The sequence below is a fragment of the Callorhinus ursinus genome, unplaced genomic scaffold (assembly GCF_003265705.2).
Source record: "Callorhinus ursinus isolate GAN/ISIS: 27379988/994484 unplaced genomic scaffold, GSC_fseal_2.0 scaffold2, whole genome shotgun sequence".
Taxonomy (NCBI): Eukaryota; Metazoa; Chordata; class Mammalia; order Carnivora; family Otariidae; genus Callorhinus; species Callorhinus ursinus.
Genome location: NW_027397064.1, coordinates 19984923 through 20007318, shown reverse-complemented (window position 1 = coordinate 20007318; position 22396 = coordinate 19984923). Strand labels below are relative to the sequence as shown.

At 43.6% G+C, this 22396-nt stretch overlaps 1 long non-coding RNA gene across 1 annotated transcript; it reads right to left on the bottom strand.

Moving 5' to 3' along the window:
* Positions 1 to 7661: 7661 nt before the first annotated feature.
* LOC141374639 (uncharacterized) lies at positions 7662 to 16451 on the bottom strand. Its single transcript, XR_012381680.1, has 3 exons — positions 16379 to 16451; positions 10884 to 10946; positions 7662 to 8261 (listed from the first exon to the last, which is right to left on the bottom strand). It is a non-coding gene; the product is annotated as an uncharacterized lncRNA (long non-coding RNA).
* Positions 16452 to 22396: the final 5945 nt, after the last annotated feature.

Here is a 22396-nt window from a genome sequence, read left to right as displayed (position 1 = left end):
TATGTAGAATTCATTTCTGTTCTCCAGATTTCCTGTGGCTCCATAAATCATCAGAGGGGATTCAACAGGAATATGTTTATTCCACAAAGGGAAAGCACCAAATGATGGATGAGTTCTGTCTGCAGACTCCAGTTTGGGGAGAATGGATGAGCTACCCCAGATTTCTCATCCTCATCATCCCCAAAGCAACCAATAATTTAAAAGAAAAATCCAGACATGCATTTGCTCTGAAGAATGACAGATATATTGAGGTAGCCAATTCTTTTTTCCTTCCCAGATTTCCTCCAGCATACACAATTCATCAGTATTTCCCTTTATTGAGTTGTGCTACCAGAACAGCAAGGAACAAGTTAATGCCCACACTCAAGTATGGAGGAGAGAAAAGGAGGGATTTTAAATCAGAAGGTATCTCTCCAGGGAGTCAGGATGAGAGAAAATAATTTCTGATAGGGTACCCGACATTTCCTCTTTCAAATGCCAAGTTTCTGGCTTTCTCGCATGTAGCTTTCAAGTTATACAGAGCCAGGTTCTACTTTTGTCAGTTCTCCAGGATATGGAATATTCAACTGGTTGGAAAAAATATGGTTTCTCCTGAGAGTCAGAGAGAAAGAGAGCTGGAATATTTAAGGTTTCCCACAGAAATTAACAGACCACAGAGCATTCCTTGGTGATCTTCAGATCAGCAGGACATGGGAGGTTGAGTTTTCAAAAGCCTAGACCAGTGGTCCTCAATCCCACATGTATATCAGAATCACTGAAGGGACTTTTGAGAAATGCTGATGCCAGTTTCCACCCAGAACAAAACAGAATCTGGGGGGTGGGGGGGGGATAGGTCCCAAACGTTAGGAGTTTCTTAAATCTCCCACATGATTCTAATGAAAAGCACAGACAGAGAACCACCGGCTTAGACCAAGAATTAGGAGTTAATTCTAACTTGTATAATTACATGTAAATATATAATTCATGTTATAATTATTATATATAATATTGTTATGTATAATTGTATACAATCATTTCCTTGAACTCAGTTGCTTCCTACATAGGAGTTTGTCCATTTTTCTTCCTCACTCTTCTCTTGGGCATGACACCGACATAAGTGATGCTAGAGTTATAAGGAACTTGAGAGTTAGTTTTGCTTGCCACGCGATACAAGATATAACAGAAAATGAAGAGCGTGAGTTCTTCTGGTGGGGGGAGGGGGCACTGATTATGATGAACTTGCCAGAATCTCTGGATGTGTGGGTTGTGTGACTCTGTCCCCAAAAGTGGCTTTCAAAAGACCCCGTATCAAATCCACTGCCTATCAGTCATCCGTCTTGTGTAAGCACTTTTCTCAATATCGTTAGTCTGCTACTGCATGATATCAAACACAACCATGTCGTCCTTTGTCACCTTAGAAATGTCCTAGTATGTACTGTCCAGAGCCCACAGCTCTATGCATTGAAATCTTACCACTCACTACAGCATAGCACATTCTATCCGTGTACCCCCCAAGACAAATACCTGGTGCAGAATAGACAATGGCCTAGCCCAGGGGCCCCCTAAATATTTTTGATAGCACGCCCCCTCAGTAAAATATCTTTCAGCACACCTAACAGAAGTTTAAGTAGAAGTCTAACGTTTTTCCTGTGACCCAGTGGATCATATTACATGCCCTCTGAGATGCTCAAACCTCACTCCGGAGACCACTGATCTAGTCTACTGTATAATGCCACCTGACAAGTTATTACTTTTGTGATTTGGGTTGTCCCTGAATATAAATATTATATATCTGAAGTTCTGACTGAGGACTGCACAGCAACCCATACAAGCTAACTAGCTCATTTTCACCATCGCCGTGAGTTACTTCACGAAAGGGGCAAAGGAAATAGGTTAGCACCCAACAATGTTTCCCACTCCCAACACGGTGAGGCTTCAAGGCCTTCTGAGGCTCCAGCCCAATCCTAGGAATGATTCTGCCCAAGTCACTTTTTGATCTGCTTGTAGCCAATTCCATAACCGATTCTGTGGCCACTCTGAACCCAAAAAGCAACCTCTAGGCCATCTTGCTAGAATAAGATGGTCTAGGAAAACTCTGGCCACAATTTCAGAGCAAATTTCCTCTCTACAATAAATTGGTGTCGAACAGTAAATGTTCTCAATGAGGCATACTTTATGAAAAAAATACAGGACAGCAAGACCTTTGGCAAGCGCGTCGATTTTTAGCAAAGAGACACAGAGAGACTTCTTCAGGGTCGTTGACCAGGGGGAAAGGGGCTAAGACGAGCACGTGCAGGGAAGCATGTCGCGGCCATTGGAGATCATGCAGTTCCTTTCCGGTTTTGCAGCGAGAGAACTGATGTGCCCAAGGACACGCAGCAGTTCAGTGGCAAATCTGAAAATGGATCTCAGGCTCCCAGCTCACTGTCCTTCCTTTTACTTCCTTAAGACGTATCTTCTGATCTCTTTTCTATCAGTCTTAAACAAGAAGGTAAAGACCTTTCTCATGTCTTGTGAACTGTCCCTATGTCTCAAGGACCCCTGGCTTCCCATGGGGTGTTTCTCTTTCCCTTCCTGTGCTCTTCCCAAAGGATGAGACCCTGTATTCCCAACTGCAGGGTTCCTGTCTGTCTTGTCAGAGTCCTTTTATCATTGCAATGTGTGGGCTGCCTGTCTCTAAAAATAAAATTCCATTTATTTGTTTTTCAGTACAAGGAAAATCAATTATGATACAATTCTCACTGTGGAAATATTCTCAGACAATATTTAACTGACTCCCAAGTTCTATTTTAAAAGCATCATAACCACAGAAGTGAAGAATTCTGGAGTTAATAGGACTACAGAGTTCATCCAATGTAGTTTTTACCATTTGGGGGTCATGAAACTTCCTTCGAATGTATGATGTCTGCTATTGGAACTCTCCCCAGAAAAATGTACATACTAAGATATACATATATATGCAGATGTAGAACAAAATTGATAGAAAAACTCGCATATAACATTGCATACTTGCCTGGAGGCCAATCCCTGGGTCCCTGATTTAGATCCCCCTTTACTTGACTGAGAAGGAAACTGAGCCCCTAAGCCAAAAATAATTTGCTATGAGCACAGAGCTAGTTGATGGAAGCAACAGGACCAGAATGCAGGTTCCCAGACTAGGGACACGCTATATCATGACAACGGTGACCATGTGACTTGTCACCTCCATGAGAGCACATCTGAAAGTGAAAAGGTAGGCTAGCGATAATTAGGTCAAGACAACAGGTGTAAACTGGAACTGGCTGGGGCAAATCAGGACATATGGTCACCCCCATCACAGTGAAAGCTTGAGCCTGATGCTCTTTTGTGGCAAGAAGGTCAAAGTCTCCCAGGAAAAAAGAAAATGTGACCTTGCAATGTAGCCTCTGAATCTTTCTTCTGCAGCACTTTGAAAAGCTTCTACCCCCTTCTCTGAGTTCTCATTATCACACATCTCATGAATATGACATACAAAGGAAATTATTATAACGCTTCATAACAACAGGATTTGGGTTTTCTTGAGACCTCCCAAGGGGCATCTCAATCAATTTTAGTTTTATCGGAAACACAGTACCAAGCATCAGAACCTTCTTGTTGTGCTGTTTGTAAAGTCAGTTTTACTCCAGAGGCTTAACCGTTTCAGTCTGACTATGCAGGGAAAGAATAAGGAAAATTGATTCCATTGCAAAGAGTCTCCCTAAAGGTCTAAATAATTCATATCAGTCTCAACCTTCAGACATTATCTCAAGCAGTAAGCATATTCCAAAGAACCCATGCTTCCAGCATCTTCCTTGTCGAGCAAAGCTACATTCACTCCCCTCACTCATGGGCTGGCCTTTCTTCTGAAGAGTCAAGTGCCTGTGTCCACTCATCTCCTTGCTCTTAGAATGTTCATTTTGAGGCTCTTTAAAAAAAAAAAAGGAGTCTGGTTTTCAACTTAGTGACACTTTGACTATTTTAGCAGAGCTTCCAGTTCCAAATTACATTCCTACAGTACAGTAGGTCTTGGAGCCCCAGACCAGTGGCTCTCACTGGCTGTACAGGAAAATTATCTTGAGAACTTTTCAAAAAATTCTCATGCTTGAGCTCCAACCTAGAGATTCTGATTTGTTGGTTGGGGTTTGGACCCAGGCATGGGCATTTTTTCCAGATCTTCCCAGGTGAGTCTAATGTACAGCCAGAGCTGAGAATTACTGCCTTAGAGAAAAACTAGTGGGTACTCCACGAGCCATATCAGTGGGCTGCTCCTTTCCCCGTAAAGCTCTAGGGGTGCATAGGAACCTGATGCCAGCTCATATGGGAGGGGAGCAGGTAGGAGGAGGATGTGACTCAAAGAACCAAAGGAGGGCACCTGGGTGGCTCAGTCATTAAGCGTCTGCCTTCGGCTCAGGTCATGATCCCAGGGTCCTGGGATCAAGCCCCATGTCGGGCTCTCTGTTTGGCGGGAAGCCTGCTTCTCCCTCTCCCACTCCCCCTGCTTGTGTTCCCTCTCTCTCTGTGTCTCTCTCTGTCAAATAAATAAATAAAATCTTTAAAAAAAATAAAATAAAAATAAAAAAGAACCAAAAGGAGCTGCAGTATGTAGGCACACCTGTCCAGAAACTCCTTGGTTCAGTCCAAACATGTCTTGGGCATGAATAGTGAGGAACCTCAGAAGAGTTCTCTCCTTGACACTAGCCTGCAAGAAATATCACATTTCCTCATTTTTTCAGTCAATTTGCAAATGGCTCACTCACACGTGCCAGGGTTGATAAGGAATCCAACTTTACTTTTTCTTACAACCCTTCCTTATCTCTTTCTGCCCATATTCTCTCAACTATACCTAAATGTCCTAAGCCTCAAGAATTATATAGTCCAAGAAGGGGCCCCTTTTGATCGCCACCTCCCACAGATAGTCACTGCCATCCCTGATGCTCTTTCACAGGGCCACTGGTGAGTGTGGCTCCTCCCTGTTGGTCAGGCCCTACTGCCCCCAGCAGCGGAATTGCAGCCATGCTCCTCACCACTGCCCTTCTGACATCTCCTGGTCCCATCCAGAGCCATCACTCTCCCCACTGAGATCTTGTCAATTCCGGGACACTACCTTAGAAAAGAATCCTACTTTCTTCTGCTTCTTAAGATAATGGCAAAATTTTTCTCATCTTCCTGTTTCCAACGATTACTACTTCACCAGAAGTCTGCACCTCTTCTCCTACCCCTTCCCACCAGCCCTCTGAAATCTGGAATGATTCCATTTGATTCCTTTTTCTGGACCTTCTTGAAATTAAACTAGTTAAATCATTATACACTGTGAGTAGACACCACTATAGCTAATACTTCTTTATTTTTTTTTTAATCTTTTTTTAATTTTTTTTATTTATTTATTTGAGAGAGAGAGAGTGAGAGACAGAGAGCATGAGAGGGAAGAGGGTCAGAGGGAGAAGCAGACTCCCCGCTGAGCAGGGAGCCCGATGTGGGACTCGATCCCGGGACTCCAGGATCGTGACCTGAGCCGAAGGCAGTCGCTTAACCAACTGAGCCACCCAGGCGCCCTAGCTCATACTTCTTTAAAAGAATGTGTCACCTGAACGGCAATGCCAACATAGAAAACACAGGTGCTGAGAAGCAGACTTGGCCATGTGTGTCTAGCTGAAAGAGACAGGTTCTGTGCTGGGGGCACTGAGGTGTGCTTACCACAAGAAAAGTGATCTCAGCTGAGAAGCAAAAGTATTTCATGAGGCCTCCCCATGGTCTGGATGAAATCTTACTCAAGATAATTCCATTACCAAGGAACCTTACTGAGCTTCCCAGGTACCTTGATATGGAGAAGATAATGGCAGTTGTGAGGGAGGGTGAGGGGCACACCAAGGATGGAAGATGCAAATATTCTGGTCTCTTGGAATGGATCTTCCCCTGAAGATTACTAAACCAGTGTTCTATTTTTCCATTACTTACATGCTAAATTAATCGTGAAAACGTATCTGTAAATCTGGTTATTTATGGGTATCCTAATGTTTTTTTTCTTTTTTAGATTTTATTGATTTGAGAGAGAGAGAAAGAGCACAAGCAGGGAGGAAGGGCAGAGGGAGAGGGAGAAGCAGACTCCCTGCAGAGCAGGGAGCTCAACAAGGGGGCTTGATCTCAGGACCCTGAGATCATGACCCAAGCCGAAGGCAGACACTCAACCAACTGAGCCACCCAGGTGACCCCTTAATGTTTTGTTTCTCTACTTGCAAGAATCAGACTAAATAAACTCGGGAGAGCTTTACATATCCAACCATTTGGCCCTCCCCAGGAAATACCTCCTACCTTCGGTATCTGCAGGGCTAACACCCATGGTATCATCCTAGACCTTGTCCACTTCGTACAACTTCTGAGCAAGTGAAGGGGACCCCTGACTCTCTAGTAACTGCCTGGAAGTGGGGAGTGCAGAAAATGATAAATCTACTTTTTACAGCAGAGACCCTCAGATGATGGACCCTACCACATACAGGAACCATGAGGATCCTGGAATACCTTGCATTGCAACCCAGAGAAGTCTCAGGACTCTTTGTACATCCTCTAGTGCCTGACATGTGGTAGATGCCCCACACTGTTGGATATTGTGGATGTTCTCTCCCTAAATGGGCATCCCGCTATCTCAGATTTAAAAAGAACCCAGCTATATATATCAATTACTACCAATGGATTAATGGATGCAAATAAATGCTCATTCACAGGTAGTACCCAGGCTTCAGTGCCTCTGCATTATACAGACTGGAGCCTGCACATACTGGCACATGAAATTTGCCTGCAAAACAATGCTTTGACTCACTGCACAAGGAACCTCCTAGACAGAAAACAAAATGCTATAATCCAGTCTTAGAGACCAGCTTGTCTCACAGGTCTAGGTCCTGAGGTTTAGCCCAGCCCCATGATTGCCTGACCCACTGTTCTCTATCATGTCTGGCTCTTCATCTTTTCCTTCATCTTTTCCTTGCTTTCATAAACAATGCAGTAACCTGAATCACTTAGGGGCAAATCATTGATTTTGGCCATCAAACAGTATTTTAAAGTAAATTTTGAAACGATAAAAGTTTTACTTCTAATGGGTACTTAAATATTACTTACAATGGACTCACAATCTACTAGAGTACTGCAAAGAAGAGCAATTTTACACCTGTAAAACGGAAGAACATTTTTTACCTGTAACTGTGTACTAAGCACTTTGCTGTTCATCTGCTCACACGTTACTGCCTTTAGTCCTTTCCCTACATATCTCATATTCACCTGAACTCTGAGGAATCACCACATCCATTTACAGATGAAAAAACATGAGACTCCAGGACATTGAGGTACTTGGAGAGCTAGTGATTGAACAACCCCAAATTCAAAACTGGGGCATCTATGACTCGAAGCTCATGCTCTGCTTCTTTTTGTGATCCCAGCAAAGCACCATAACAATTGTATAGTCAAGATTCCCTGGGGGCTGTGGGGGGCACAAGGTTACATCTATTCTCACCTGGTGTATAAAGACAGACACAAATCACTTATTGCCTCACTCTCAACAAAGAATCACAGTGCGGGTCTCTGGATAGGTCGGTGTGATGTGGACTGATTTATGCAATGTGGATGGGGCAGGACAAGGCACACAGTAAGGAGATCAGGGATCTGGGCTGGGGGTGGTTGGTTGGTTAGTGGGGACAATAGTGTAAAGAAAGGAAACATTGTGAAATGTGCTTTGTAAGTATCTTTTTCTAAACTACATGTTTAAATGCCATGGGTAGAATTTATTACATTATATGGGCATCCCTTCTAATGAAAGGTTGGAGACAGGCACCTTTTGAAAGCCAGCCCGGGTTGTCCCTTAAAGAGACACAGTAGCTAGAAGGGTCAGAAAAGTCAGATACCCTCAGGCTCATTTGCAGGAGAATATCCAGTGGCTTAGACATGTGTTCGTTTTCTGTGGCTGAGAAATAAATGATCCCCAAAGAAAAAGCTTAAAATAACACTTATCTCGTGATTTCTGTAGACCCAGGTATAGTAGGAGTCCAGGCATAGCTTAGCTGGGTTGTCTGCTTCAGGATTTCTCATTGGACAAGGTCAAGGTGCCAGCCAGGGCTGCAGTCATATCAAGGCTTGACAGACAGAGCAGGATCCACCTCCAAACTCACTCACGTGGTTATTAGCAGGATGATGTTCCTCACAGGCCGTTGGGCTAAGTAAGGGCCTCTCTTCCTTACTGGTGGTTGGCTGTTCCTCGCCGTGTGGGCTTCTCTATAGCACACCTCACAACATGACAGCTCCTTTCATCAGAACAAGCAAGAAGATCCAGAAAGAAGAGAGAGTACAAATAAGACAAGTGAGGGAAGGTTTTTGCAAGCTGTAATCATTAATTTTATGTCTCAACTTGACTGGGCTCAGATATGTGGTCAAACATGATTCTTGGTGTTTCTGGGATGGTGTTTTTATGTGAGATTAACATTTAAATTGAAAGACTGAGTAAAGCAGATTATCCTCACCCAGTCACCTAAGCCCTAAAAAGAACAGAAAGCCTCCCCCTTCTCCCGAGGAAGAGACTGCCTTCACACTGGGACATTGGCTTTTTTTCTGTCTTTAGACTTGACCTGAAAAACTGCCTCTCCCTGGGTCTTGAGCATACAAGCCTTCAGACAGAAACTACGCTATTGGCTGTCCTGGTCTCTGGCATGTGGATCTGGCTGATAGTCGGCTGAGAGTGTTTGATAAGTATCAGGGCTGGTGGCCTGAGACTTGGACTCAAAGAAGCAGGGTTCAGAGCTGTGCAGGGCTACTTGCCACCTGGGTAAACCTCCTACACCAGCTGTCTGAGATGGGCTTCTGTCTTCCTGTCTGTGAAATGAGGCTAACAACTTCTTGACAGGAATACCGGAAGTATTCAGGAATATTTCTTTAAAAGTGTTCCACTGAAAGCTAGTTCTGCAAGATGTGACTAGATGGGAAAAGGGTCCCACTACCCATTCAGTTTGGGAAATGCCAGGTGACACACAGTTAAACAAGTCTCCTTCCTACATTGTCCAGAGTCTATAATGAGGTACTGAGCATTCTGGGTCTGGAAAAGGAAAACGCATCAGGCAGTGTTAACCAAATGTATTGGATCACAGCGCTCTTTTTCCAGGAGAGGTTCATGGGATTTGTATTACATAAATAATTAGATAATGCGAGTACAAATGCCTGCCCATGGACCCTGGCACACCACCCCATGTGTAATTAGTGTGCGTTGAATCAGATCATTACACAGCAGTCCTGGCAGAAAGCCGCCCTGGGACAGGCCAGGACCAAAATCCCAGAGGTCCTCTCCTGTTTGGATAAGAGAATGTCCTACTGTGCCTGCCCTGTGGTAGGCTCCTACACAGTGCTCTCACAGACGGTATTAGGAAGCCTTCAGGACAAAACACACTCCCCGTAGAAGGATCCTGAAAAGAGAGGCTAGCCTAGTACCACTCATCTGGGAAGAGTTAGGTATGTGGCATTCTGAAGGCAGTCTTCAGCACAATAGGAAAGAGAATTCTTAGCCTTTCTTTGATTCTCCCTCTAAACTTTGAGTGGCTCTGGTCATTGTCTTGGGGGCGTTCCTTGTTTAAGGCTAAATAAGGACATGGGCCCCACCTTGAGGAAGGTAAGCAGGCATCCCTTCAAGATATTGTAAGCTGAAGATGAACCAATCTGATTTTACAAAAATAGATTTCTAATTGTATGTTCCTCTTTTACTTGATGGTTTTGTTAAAAAAAATCTAGCCTTCAGCAAAAGCCTTTAAGGATATTCCAGCTGTGAGATGCATGCTGGGCTTAGTGTTAGGAGAAGCACAGTGCCCTACGAGGCCAGCATGAGCATGCCTGGTGTGAAACTTGAGTAAATTCCTCGTTCACATCCCTCACCCTTTGCTGGGGATTGGCTTTGATTCACAGAGGTGAGCCACAGACTTGGTACCTGGTGACATGAACCAGAGCTGATTTATTTAGAGGTAAATACCTAACTGGAGCGAGGCTAATCAGATTGTCTCTTCTGGGAAAATGAAGATTTATATGAAGAGAAACTGCCTGCCAGGGAGAACAGGGTCATGGAGCTGAGTCACAGAGTGTCTAAACTGGAGATACAGAAATTCCTGCTGTCCTTGGAGCTTCCCTACTTTTCACTTTCCTGGGGTTTTGTTTTAAACCCAGATCTTCCCAGTAAATTTTTCCTTTTAGTTAAACTAGACAAAGTCTGTTTCTTTCCCTCTAGCCAAATGATTCTTAGTACATGGTGGTAGTAGGCATTGGGAGAGATCCGCAAGGGCAAGGCATGGTGGAGTGTAAGACTTAGAGCTAGGGGGCCTGATCATCCTCCCCATCCATAGGCTCACCATACAGTGACAACTCTGGAGAATCACCCAGGTAAAACAGAGGTATGCTCCCCAAGATCAGGGGAAATCGCACAGGTCAGAGTCAGGAAGTCAGCCTTGGGAGGCAGAAGCCATGATGGATGAGCACCAATGAGAAAGCAAAAAACAAATTGGTAAGCAGGTAGCCTATTTTGACCAATAGACTAATGGTCAAAATAGGGAAGGTCTAGCAGCTAAGAACAGAGTTTTAGCCAAGAGGAGCTAAGGTTCAGAGGAATGACCTCAGGCTTAGACAAACTAAAACTCAGGGCAGGGACACAGGTCCTGAGTGACAGGACAATGACCCACTTGGGTGAGAGGTCAAATCAGAAGCTAAGTTACTAGCATTGGAACATAAGGTCAGAGCAGGGGCGTTCATCAGTGTGTGACCTGTGCTGCTGGACTCCTTAATTTCCCAATGATGGACAGGTCTGCTCCCAGAGCCTGGACTGTAGGGCTGAGGTTGCAGGCAGAGGTCGAGCATAAGCAAACAGGCATCTGGGGACAAGGCATCTGGGCTCTTACTGTGATCTTCCAACCTTCCTTTCCACATTGTCACAGTTCTGGGGCTTCTGCTCAGCCCCTAAGCTGCAGAAAAGAGAAGACAACAGGGAAGGATGGAGTCAGTCAGGGGAAGGGGCACTGTCATCAGCCTGCAGCACTTGTCCTGCATGTAGCAGCCTGGGGGGGGGGGGGGGGGGGGGGGGACTGCATTTGTCTATTTCTTCAAGGCAATGCACAAACCTAGCTAAATACAGTTAAAAATAAAATATATGAAAACTTTCCTAACTTTCTGTCTCAGAAATGTTACTAAATATGTAGATCATATGGAGGCAGAATCCCTAAGTTACACTTACCAGTCCCAAACACTGCTTCACCTGTGCCCTCCCAGGTAGAAAGATCTCCCAAAGCTCTCCAAGACACACTTGCCCCATCTCTTAGTATTTTCTAAAATAAGCCAGGGCGCCTGGGTGGCTCAGTGGGCGCCTGGGTGGCTCAGTTGGTTAAGCGACTGCCTTCGGCTCAGGTCATGATCCTGGAGTCCCAGGATCAAGTCCTGCATTGGGCTCCCTGCTTAGCAGGGAGTCTGCTTCTCCCTCTGACCCTCTCCCCTCTCATGCTCTCTATCTCATTCTCTCTCTCAAATAAATAAATAAAATCTTTAAAAAAAAAAAAAAGAATAAAATGCTCAGCTTGAAACTAAATAAATAAAATAAAATAAGCCAAATGGAGGAGCACCTGGGTGGCTCAGTCCCTTAAGTGTCTGACTCTTGGTTTCAGCTCAGATGGTGAGATTGAGCCCCGAGTAGGGCTCCACACTCAGCATGGAGTCTGCTTGGGATTCTCTCTCCCTCTACCCCTCCCACTCATTCTCTCTCTCTCTCTCTCAAATAAATAAATAAACCTTTAAATAGAATAAGCCAAATGGTAGCCAGTAGTCACCTTTCCTAGGTCTGCTCAGCTCAAAGGAACCAAGCACAGCTGGAGATGCTTGGTCAAAAATTAGGATTGATTAATTGTCCCATTTCTATCCTCTCTTTAGGACCCTCTCCCATCTCCTTAGTTATCCCTTGACAGAACTTGACTGGGGTTCCCTAGCATAAAGGGTAAAGCCACAATTCCTATGAGGTACATGCTTCTGATGGGCTAGGAAGGCTCAGAAAGGCTCAGAAAAGAGGTCATAGATGGGTTGGCCCATCTGTGGGAAGAGGAAGAGAATGGTCACACATTCTGAAGTAGATCTGCAAAGATCCTTTGAAGTTATCTGGTTCCAGCATACATCGTCTATACAGCAGTTGGCAAAGGGGAAGATAATCCTTAATGAGTATTTCTGAGGGTCCCAGGATTCAGTTTATGAATACGTTCATCCTTAGATTTTAGCTCTGCTTAAAACACTGGTTGGGTGTGGGCAGAGGGGATAGAAGCAATTGTAGAACAGAGAGGATTCATATCAGATGCCTTCAGGGAGTTCAGTGTAAGGGTCAAAAGAATCCATCACTGGGCGCCTGGGTGGCTCAGTCGGTTAAGCGTCTGCCTTCAGCTCAGGTCATGATCCTGGGGTCCCAGGATCGAGTCCCGCATCGGGCTCCCTGCTCAGCGGGGAGTCTGCTTCTCCCTCTGACCCTCCCCCCTCTCATTGCTCTCGCTCTCTCTCTCATATAAATAAAAATCTTTTAAAAAAAAAAAAGAATCCATCACCAAACTTCACAAAAGAAAGAAAACTTCTCCCTTCTTCCCTCTTTAATTCACCTTTGCTGAGTGTGGGCTCCACAATCTTTTTATTTTTTAATCTGCATTTTGGTAAAGTCATGAGTTGCTAGAAAAAGGAAAAATAAATAAATCAGGTCTCTCCATCTCTTCAAGCCCTGCCCATTGCATTTTCCCACTGAAGGAAGGGTAGGGACAAACCTACTAAATCATTAGAACACACCCCTTCAAAGCTTCTGTGTCAGAAGATGTCTTAGCCACTGTGTGCTGTTATGATAAAAATACTATGCACTGGGTGGCTTAAACCACAAATGTGTATTTCTCACAGTTCTGGAAGCTGGGAAGTCCAAGGGTATCAGCAGGGCTGGGTTCTGGGGAGGTCTTTCTTCCTCGTTTGCAGATGGCTGTCTTCTTGCAGAGAACAGAGAGAGGAAACAAGCCTTCTCATGTCTCTTCTTATAGGGGCACTAATCCCATTCGTGAGGGCTCCACCCTCATGACCTAATTCCCTCCCATAGGCCCCACCTCCTAACACCATCACACTGGGCATTAGGACTTCAGCATCGGAATTTTAGGGGGACAGAAACATTCAGTCCCTACCAAGTGCTGTGTGTTGCCAGTGCATAGGAAGTGCCCTGTAGGTGTTTGTGACTCATAGTAGGATTTGCGCTACTGTTTGTATCCTCAGTGTGGAATTCCCTGTTTGTAAACCAGTGAACCCCCACCTTCTCTCATCCCCTTGCCTTCATCAACATCTGGTGGCTTATGGCCTACAGAAATTTATTCCAAAGGCTTTGATGAACACACTCGTTTCCACAGTTGAGGAAGTTAAAAAGGATTAAGTTTAAAAACTGAAGAAGGAATTTAGGATTAAATGCTTCTCAATGATTATTGCCAAGAAAAAGAAAAATGTGCAGGAGGTCCTCCTGTTCTCTCCTACGTTTCATCCAGCTGCTGGCCCGAAGGAGCTGACAAACCCCTGCATTTCACTTTTCACTCCATTGATTCACTCATTCAACAGTTTCCCTGCTGATTCACTGGTCTCGAAGTTAACGCGTCAACAGTTCGCTTCGGGAACACTGGGCGGAAAGGGAAGGAGGAGGAGAAAAAGTGATTCACTCCTTGTCATCTTCCAGTTTCCAATGGCATTTCCAGGAACACATTGGGGTTGTGTGCTGAGGCCGGTTGCGTGCGGGCAAGAGCATGTTTTTGTGCTTTGTTACTGCATAGGACCATCGGCGTCTACCAGAGAGGCCCCAGCGCATTTTGGATTACCTGTTCTCAATAACTACGGACTAAATACAAACAACAGTGGAAGGCAGCTGTTAGCAATGGAGCAAATACAGAGCAAAGCTCAAGGGGGCTCTGCAATGGATTTGGAGCCTGAGCTAGCAAACTTTATTCATTCCCTGTAAGTCCAGGTTTCCCTAGCCTGTAAACATAAATAAGGTCATTTTCCTATTATTTACAACGACTTCAAGGACCTTTTTCTGGGGAATCCTCGAAGGTGCTGGTATTTTAGGTGCTTACCTGAGTCAGTTCGTCTCCGCTTCTGCGGGCTCAGGCCATCCATCTCCTCTCGGCCATCGGGCCACAGGCCAGTTGCCCCTTGCCATTTACGGTGCTAGAGCAGCTGACCTTGCCTCCGGCGGCAAATGCTGCTATTTCCCTGGGGCCTGGTGCCCTGGCTCGGAGAGGCAAGGGAAGAGAGGAACGCGCTCCCTCTCTAGCCCCAGCGTGTCAAGAGGCGCTTCGTTCACACAGGTGAGGCCAGGCTGGGGCTTCGACAAGACTCAGTTGAGGGAAGCGGGTGGTAATCTTGCTACTGCAAATGTGATCCATGAACCCGCAGCTGCCTCAGCCTCACCTGGGAGTCTGACAGCAATTCAGAATCTCAGGCCTCCCCTCAGTCCTCCTAAAACCTAATCAGCATTTTTACAAGATCCTCAGACAATCCATATGCATATTAAAGTTTGAGATACATGCATTTCAACCCAGAGGAACTTTCATCTGCATGCCAGACATCTACCACTTGCCTCTCCAGATCCACTCTCCTCCTCTCTACCCCATTCGCTGCCTGGGATGCAGACCTCTGTGGACTTCACACACAAGCCTTCACAGGAGATCAGAGGATGGAGAAAGGTGGAGTGGGGCTGTCCTCAGGCTGGCGGGAACCCTCTCCATTGCTAACTGCCTCGGGGCCCAGACAAAGGAAGCCAGTCCTGTTCCGTCCAAGACCTGCTGTGGAGGATTCAATTTCCTTCCCCAGGAACTGCCTGCTTTCATGTTGGATTAGTAGGATATCCACTCTTTTCAATGACTGTTATGGTTTCTTCTTTAGTCCCAACAGGGCAATAACATGAAAACATAGTGGTCCAACATTTGCACATTTCCAACACCCAGTCATCCAGCCTTACAGAGCAGTCCATGTCAGACACCAAGAGTTGTGTCCCAACTGATTAGTGAAAGACATAGGCCCTCCCCTTTGAGCAGCGTTTCCTCCAGTGTGAGGGCAACATCTGCATATCCTTCAAGCTGCATATCCATCTTAGCCCCCAACCTGCTGTGCAGACACCTCAAGCATGGATAGACACATCTCCCCATGACGACACCACCATTTCTGAAATTGCGGAGGGCCTCCATTTCTTGCCCACTTACATTCTCCAGTCAGGAGCCAGAGGGCTCCTCCTAAACCACAGATCAGATCCCATCACCCTTCTGCATAAAGGCTTTCTGTGGATTTGGTTTGTACTTAAAACACAAAGCATGGTGTGGCAGGTCAGTCTCCCGGAGAAGTGGATCCTGAGATGGAGGTTAGTGTACAGGAGTTTCCTGAGGCAGGGCTCTCAGAATCAACTCCCATGGAGGACACGAAGGAAGGAGGATCAGACAGAAGAAATTGGGCTGCGGTGCAGTCACAACAGGAGCTTCAGCGGATCCCAGAGCCAGAGGACTGTGCAGAGTCCTCCCTCAGAGTCTTCCCTCAGGGTCCTCCCCCAAGGAAGGGCAGTGGGCTGAGCATTTGTATCTCAGCCATTCCACATGAACTGCCCTCAGGAAGCCTGAACTAGCAAACTTTATTCATTCCCTGTAAGTCCAGGTTTCCCTAGCCTGTAAACATAAAGTCACAGTGTGACTTTGGAAGACCCAGCTCTCTTCAGCCAAGGGCAATCCCCAGAAGGAATTCAGCTTTGAGCTGGCACCACCCACACTCTCAGCAGCTGGGGGACAAGTGGCCTAGCCCCCCAACCAGTGATGAGCTGGGAGCTGGATCTGGATGGCACAGCCCAGTCTAACTACACACGATCCATAAAGCCCTCCAGGGTCCTGTCCTCTGTAACTTCATCTTCCCCACTTGCCACCTGCTGTGTTCTGGTCACATTGGCTGCTGGGACTTTGCACGTGCCGTCATCTGGCCCACACCCTGCTCCCTGGATCTTGGCACAGCTGGCTCCTTCAGGTCTTATATCAGAGATCCCAACCACAACGACACCTTCTTCAACCACCCTATTTAAAGTAGTTCTAGGGTGGCTGGGTGGCTCAGTTGGTTAAGCAACTGCCTTCGGCTCAGGTCATGATCCTGGAGTCCCGAGATCGAGTCCCGCATCGGGCTCCCTGCTCAGCAGGGAGTCTGCTTCTCCCTCTGACCCTCCCCCCATGCTCTATCTCATTCTCTCTCTCACATAAATAAACAAAATCTAAAAAATAATAATAATAAATAAAGTAGCTCTCATACCTTATCTGCTTGTGGCCACTATGTCATATGGCTTATTCATTCCAAAGAATTATCACAAATGACATTATTTGCTTACCTGTTTAACTGCGGCTCAAATTTCTCTTGAGGGCAGGGACTTTGTTGTTCTTCCTTATCCCTTTTCCCCATGCCTAGAATAGTAACGAAAACGTAATAAGTACAATGAATGACTGAACAATCATTCTAAATTGGAGTTGTTTCTATACTTTTGTGCCTTTAGAGACACGGTTTCCTCTGACAGGAGTGCAGCGTCTTCCCTCCTAACAAATTCCTACATGTCTCAAATATCAGCAGCTCCGCAAACATTTCACATCTACTCGTATGGCACTCTCGTCTTCATTCTGTCTCTCAACTCTTGTGGCCATCTCAACACCTAGCCCAGGGGGACACCAGTCATAGCACAGACATTTATCAATACCTACTATGTGCCCAGTATTGTTCCATGTGAACAAAAACAGACAAAATCCTTACCCCCATGAATTTACATTCTAGCTGGGGAAGACAGACATAACCAAAGTAAGCAAGTTAATTACACACTCCAGCAGGAAAGGGAGATGGAGAATACTGGGTAGTATTGCAAAAATTAAAGAGGGTCATCAGAGATGAGCTCACTGACAGCTGGGGAGGTATAGAAAAGAGCCACGTGAATATCCGAGTAAAGACTGTTCTAAGCAGAGAGACCAGCAAGAACAGAGGGCCTGAGGTCAGAGTGGGCCTGGCTTCTCCAAGCAGCAGCAAGAGAGCCATGGGGACTTGAGTGAAGTGAGCAAGGGGAAAAGTAGTAGAAGACATGTGAGAAATACTGGGGCCATATCATGGGGGACTTGTAGGTCATCATCGGTGATATGGGAGCCTTGGAGATTCTGAACAGAAGAGTGACATAGCCTGACTTAAGTTCTGGGAACAGGTTATATGGAGCAATTGTGGAAACAGGGAGATCTGTTGAGGTCACTACAGTGACCCAAATGACACAGGATGATAGATTACACTTGGCTGGCATTGGTACAGTGGTGAGAAATGGTCGGGTTCTGGATATATTTTGAAGAAGGAGCTATCAAGATCTGTTCTCAGATTTCATGAGGGATAAGCAAGAGGAGTCAAGGTTGACTTTCAGGTTTTTTATCCAAGCATGGAGGCGCCATTCACTGAGATGGGTAAGTGAGCAGGAAAAGCAGGATGACGAAGGAGAGAGTAGAAATCAGGATCTGCCATGATATGTATGAGATGCCTAATAGATCCAAAGGGAGATATTAAATTGCCCATGAAGTAAGTAAGAACAAAACCTAGGATCTAAGTGAAGAAAAAACCTCAGTGAGAATAGTAATTGTAGCAAATGATGGGATGCATCAATAAGAGGCTTTACAAAACTGATAAAACACGATTTCATACCAATGCATTCTTGGACAATACTCTTAAATTCTAGACAATGCGGACTCTCATGTTACATTGCAGCTACAGTTAGAAATATCTCTGTAGGAAAAATTTAAAAAGCCACACTTAATGGTCTTTATCCTTTATTCCTTTCCTTCTTTCTCTTTGCCTCCTTCCTGTCTCTCTCCTTTTCTCCCTCTTTCTCTCCTCTTCCAATTCCATAAGTTTGCCAACGGCCATTCCAGACACTCTCACTACTAATCAGTTAAGTAGTGCTGACCTCTGGTGATATGACCTAATTAAATACAAAATATATCTATCCAAAGCTAATTTTTTTTCTCCTCCCAAATCAAATTTCCTGCTTTCAGAGTTTTGTGAAAATAATTAGAGGAAAATATTTAGTGTCACTTTACATTTCTTTTGGGGAAGACTAGAAATCAGAAGTCAACATTTCAAAAGATACAATTAATGTATAAAATTGTTTTGGATCTTAAAAGACCAAAGGTCAATGTTTTCATCATGAAATAAGAAAATGGATATATTTGAAAAGGCGACTGCATTGTTCTTGCATATATTCACTGAGAAGGTAAAAAAAAAATGCAATATAACTTTTCTAAATCTCTTTGGCAATAAAAAGTCATTTTCATATAGTCTTCAATTGGTAATGGATATACAACAAAGTTTAAAATTATTTGGGCTTCCATTTTTTAAATGATCTCATTGCTTACCAGTACCTATATTTGGTTTAAATCTTTTCCGTTTGGAGCATTTCCTAATTTAACTGGAAAGCACTGATTTCAGTAAATTGTAAAATGAATTATTACCATAACTGATATAAAAAAAACCTTTATATTATTACCTAATATTAAAAAAATAAATGGATCACACTGTAATTGGCAGGATTTTTTCTTTTTTAATGGTACATAAGATAATAATGTTAGTACAATTGATGTTATCTTAACTTTAATGAATTACAGTGCTATAAGCTTGTGTGTGGTTGTATATATCTAAAAAAAAGTAGATATAATGCCACTTCTATTAGTACCACAAATAGGTTAACAATTTAATATCAAGAATCTTAGATATATTTAAGTATATTTGTTTCCTTTGACAAGTATTTTTTAAGAACGTATTTGTTGAAGGCACACATCAGTTGTGCTGAGTGCTAAGAATACCATAGTGAATAAGACACAATGCCTGCTTAGTGTAGGCAATAAAAGAAGTAATTAAAATAAAACACTATGGGGGCGCCTGGGTGGCTCAGTCGGTTAAGCATCTGCCTTCAGCTCAGGTCACGATCCCAGGCTCCTGGGACGAAGTCCTGCATCGGGCTCCCTGCTCAGTGGGGAGCCTGCTTCTCTCTCTGCCTGCCACTCCCTCTGCTTGTGCACTTTCTCTCCCTCTCTCTCTCTCTTTGACAAATAAATAAAATCTTTAAAAAATAATAATAAAAAATAAAATAAAGCACTATGAATTAACATTATAGTAGGAGAAATTAGGGGTACAATAGGAATATAGACCAGAGAAACTTGAACCAAGACAACCTTGTTGGAAGAAGTGATATTTTGGATTTAATCTAAGAAATACCTAGTTAGCTAGCCAATATTTGATGTGTGTGTGTGTGTGTGCGCACGCGCGCGCGCGTGTGCGTGTGTGTGTGTGTCAGGATGTGGTAAGTGCTGAGATGTTCCTAATACCATATTTACTTATGATTTACCAAGCCTCTTTTGGAAAATACTGCAATCCTTTTTTGGAAGGAGAAGCAGAAAAAAACAAATGGTAGGCATTAATACTACCAACACTCAGTTCTGTCATCTGAAGTATCTACCATTTTCCTACATATAAAAAGGCACAGTCTATTCTGAGAAATTAATATCTCTCATAGAGAGGTTAACAAAGCCAGCAAAAACAGACAGGTAGAAAATAGGATATGTCAAATATTAGGTGCAACTTAATCCTTATTCCAGGCAATACTCTGATATGCAGATTGAATTTTACCCTGAAGTTTGATGTAACATTTATAGCCATAGTTGGTTTCATCTATTTTTATTTGGCCCAAGGGTGCCTGGGAGGCTCAGTCAGTTAAACATCTGATTCTTGGTTTCAGCTCAGATCATGATCTCAGTGTCATGAGCTCAAGCCCAGCACTGGGCTCTGCACTCAGCACCGAGTCCGCTCAAGGTTCTTCTCTCCCTCTGCCTCTCCCCCAGTTCATGTGCTCTAAATAAATAAATACATAAATACATAAATAAAATCTTTTTAAAAAGATAAATAAAATAAAATGAAATTATTTGGCGTAGCTGAATCTAAGTGAAAGGAAACATTTCAGAGTTTTTTGTAATGAATGCTACCTTTTGACCAGAGACTTGGCCCACGCATGTGGTCTACTGGCCAAGTCCTCCTTGTTTTAGCTATTTAATCACACAAGGGATCCCTGGAGGCCCTACTCAGATGAGCCCAGAGAAAACAGAGAGAGAAGAGCGAGTCTGTCCTTGGCAAGCACGGTGTGGATCAGTTGGCTCAGGCAGGTCTATGGGGCTTTCACATCTCTGAACCACCTCCTGTGCTTTCAGATTTCATCATTTTACCCTCATTTTCAGAGCAGTCTTGTCAAATCCATGAGAAACTTTCAGAAGCTACTGAAAAAGGAAGAAGAAAAAAAAATCATAATAAATGTGAACTAGGTTCAATACTTTACATTTATTATGCATTCTCGTCTTCAAATGGAAAGAAAATTAGTAAATCTAAGCCCTAATATAGATGTATAGATGTAGGAAAAGAACGTTTAACATTTATGAGAAGCAAAATCATTTATGAGAGTTCTAGATGCATTATCTCATTGTGCATATAATAAAAAGATGATTTTAACCAAACAATTTACTGATAATAAAACTAATAATCCAATCTGTCACTGACAAGTAGACCTATGATTTAAAAGGCCAAAAAGCTAATTAAAACTACAAAAAAAAATGAACTCGCTAGTGACTATTGGTGGGATACACATGCCTGGATTCTTTTTCCTGAAGTAGATATATATGGCTATGGAAAGAAAATGCAGAGAGAAGAAATTAGGAGAAAGTACCACACATTTCTTTATAATAAAACCCCTCTTGTTTAATCAGGGAAAGAGTAAAGAAAAGATAAGAGGGAGATGTGAACCCAGTACAAAAATTTGGACTCTCGCTCAGTTAAAGAAATGTTTCCAGAGGATATGTTGTATTGAGCAATGCAAAGATAAAGGAGAGAAATAGGAGCTGTAACACAAAGTGGAATATGAAAAATAGAAACAAAACAGGAACAGAAGAGACAGTGCTTAGTTCTCATGGACCAGGAGGCGTTAAGCTCAGGGAGAGAATGAAGATCGCTTCACTGGGTAGAAGTAAGGAGATAGGGAGGCAGTAGGAGAAGAAACAGTGGAGAGGAGAAAGTAAGGTTCTTGTTGAGACAATATTAGTCAGTAATCATCACCAAGTGACAGTGTCTCAAGCCAGAAGATAAAAAGAAGAGCCCTGTTCTGTAAGCCTCAGAGATAAACTTCAAATGTAAACATGAGGTTTCCTCATTGTGCCTCCGCGCAGATTTGCACTGAACGACCTTGTCTATAACAGCAGTTGCAAATGTTGGCCCCATAGGGCCAACTGTAGGTATTACTTATCTTGCATAGCGATTTTGTACTTGTATGTTTATACAAATTTGGATTTGAGGGTTTTTTTGTTTGTTTTTGGTTTTTGGTTTTTTGGCTAACATTTCAATATTGGCACCATTTGCATTTTTTTTTTTTTTTTTATATAACAGATCTCTAGCATCTCTCAATGAATTTGAAGATCTGGCAACACTGAGATCATTCGCCCAACATGTCCAGTCCACACCCGCCAACTTCATTTAGTGTTGTTGCCTGCCCCCATAGACATTTCAGTCTATGATCGTGTCTCCCCTTGTCACCAGCATCAGGCATTTTCCAGAAACCTATACAGAGATGGAAAGGGGCCCGAGAATGCACAGATGAATTACTCCATGACTTCGTGATTAGCACTATCCTATTATAGCAATTTTAAAATTGTGTCAAAATTTTTATTTGCCTATTTTCCCACAACATTCAAAACCCAATCAGGAAAAAAATAACTATTTTTTAAAGATTTTATTCTTTTAAGTAATCTTTACACCGAACATGGGGCTCGAACCTATAACCCCGAGATCAAAAGTCACATGCTCCGCTGACTGAGCCAGCCAGGCACCTCAGGAAAAATAACTGTTAAAAAACAAATAAACAAACAAACCTCAATGAAGGTTCTATCCATTATTCCTTCCCAGCATTTAATACAATCAGTGATTAAATGAATCTTGTAAACCACAGATAATCCCACAATAACCAAGCACTGAACCAAAGGCCCAAAACACAACCCAGACCAACACCAATGGAAACTGATGAATCACTGGGATATAGTCCATCTGCCTTGTTGAAACTAACCGATTCTGTTCCAGCCCACCTGATACACATTTGACAACTAGAAAGGAAAATGTGAGTCTGTCAATATGGCAAGATACTTCTGAATCAAAAAGGAAACTCCAGGATAAGTGCAGGGGGAGATCAAATAAGCTATTTATAGTAGTCAAGTTTTGCTCACTATAATATGAATGTTTAGTGTTGGGGAGGAGCGAGTTGGGGCAGTTGGAGAAAAGACATCTGTCTTTCATGCCTTCAGTG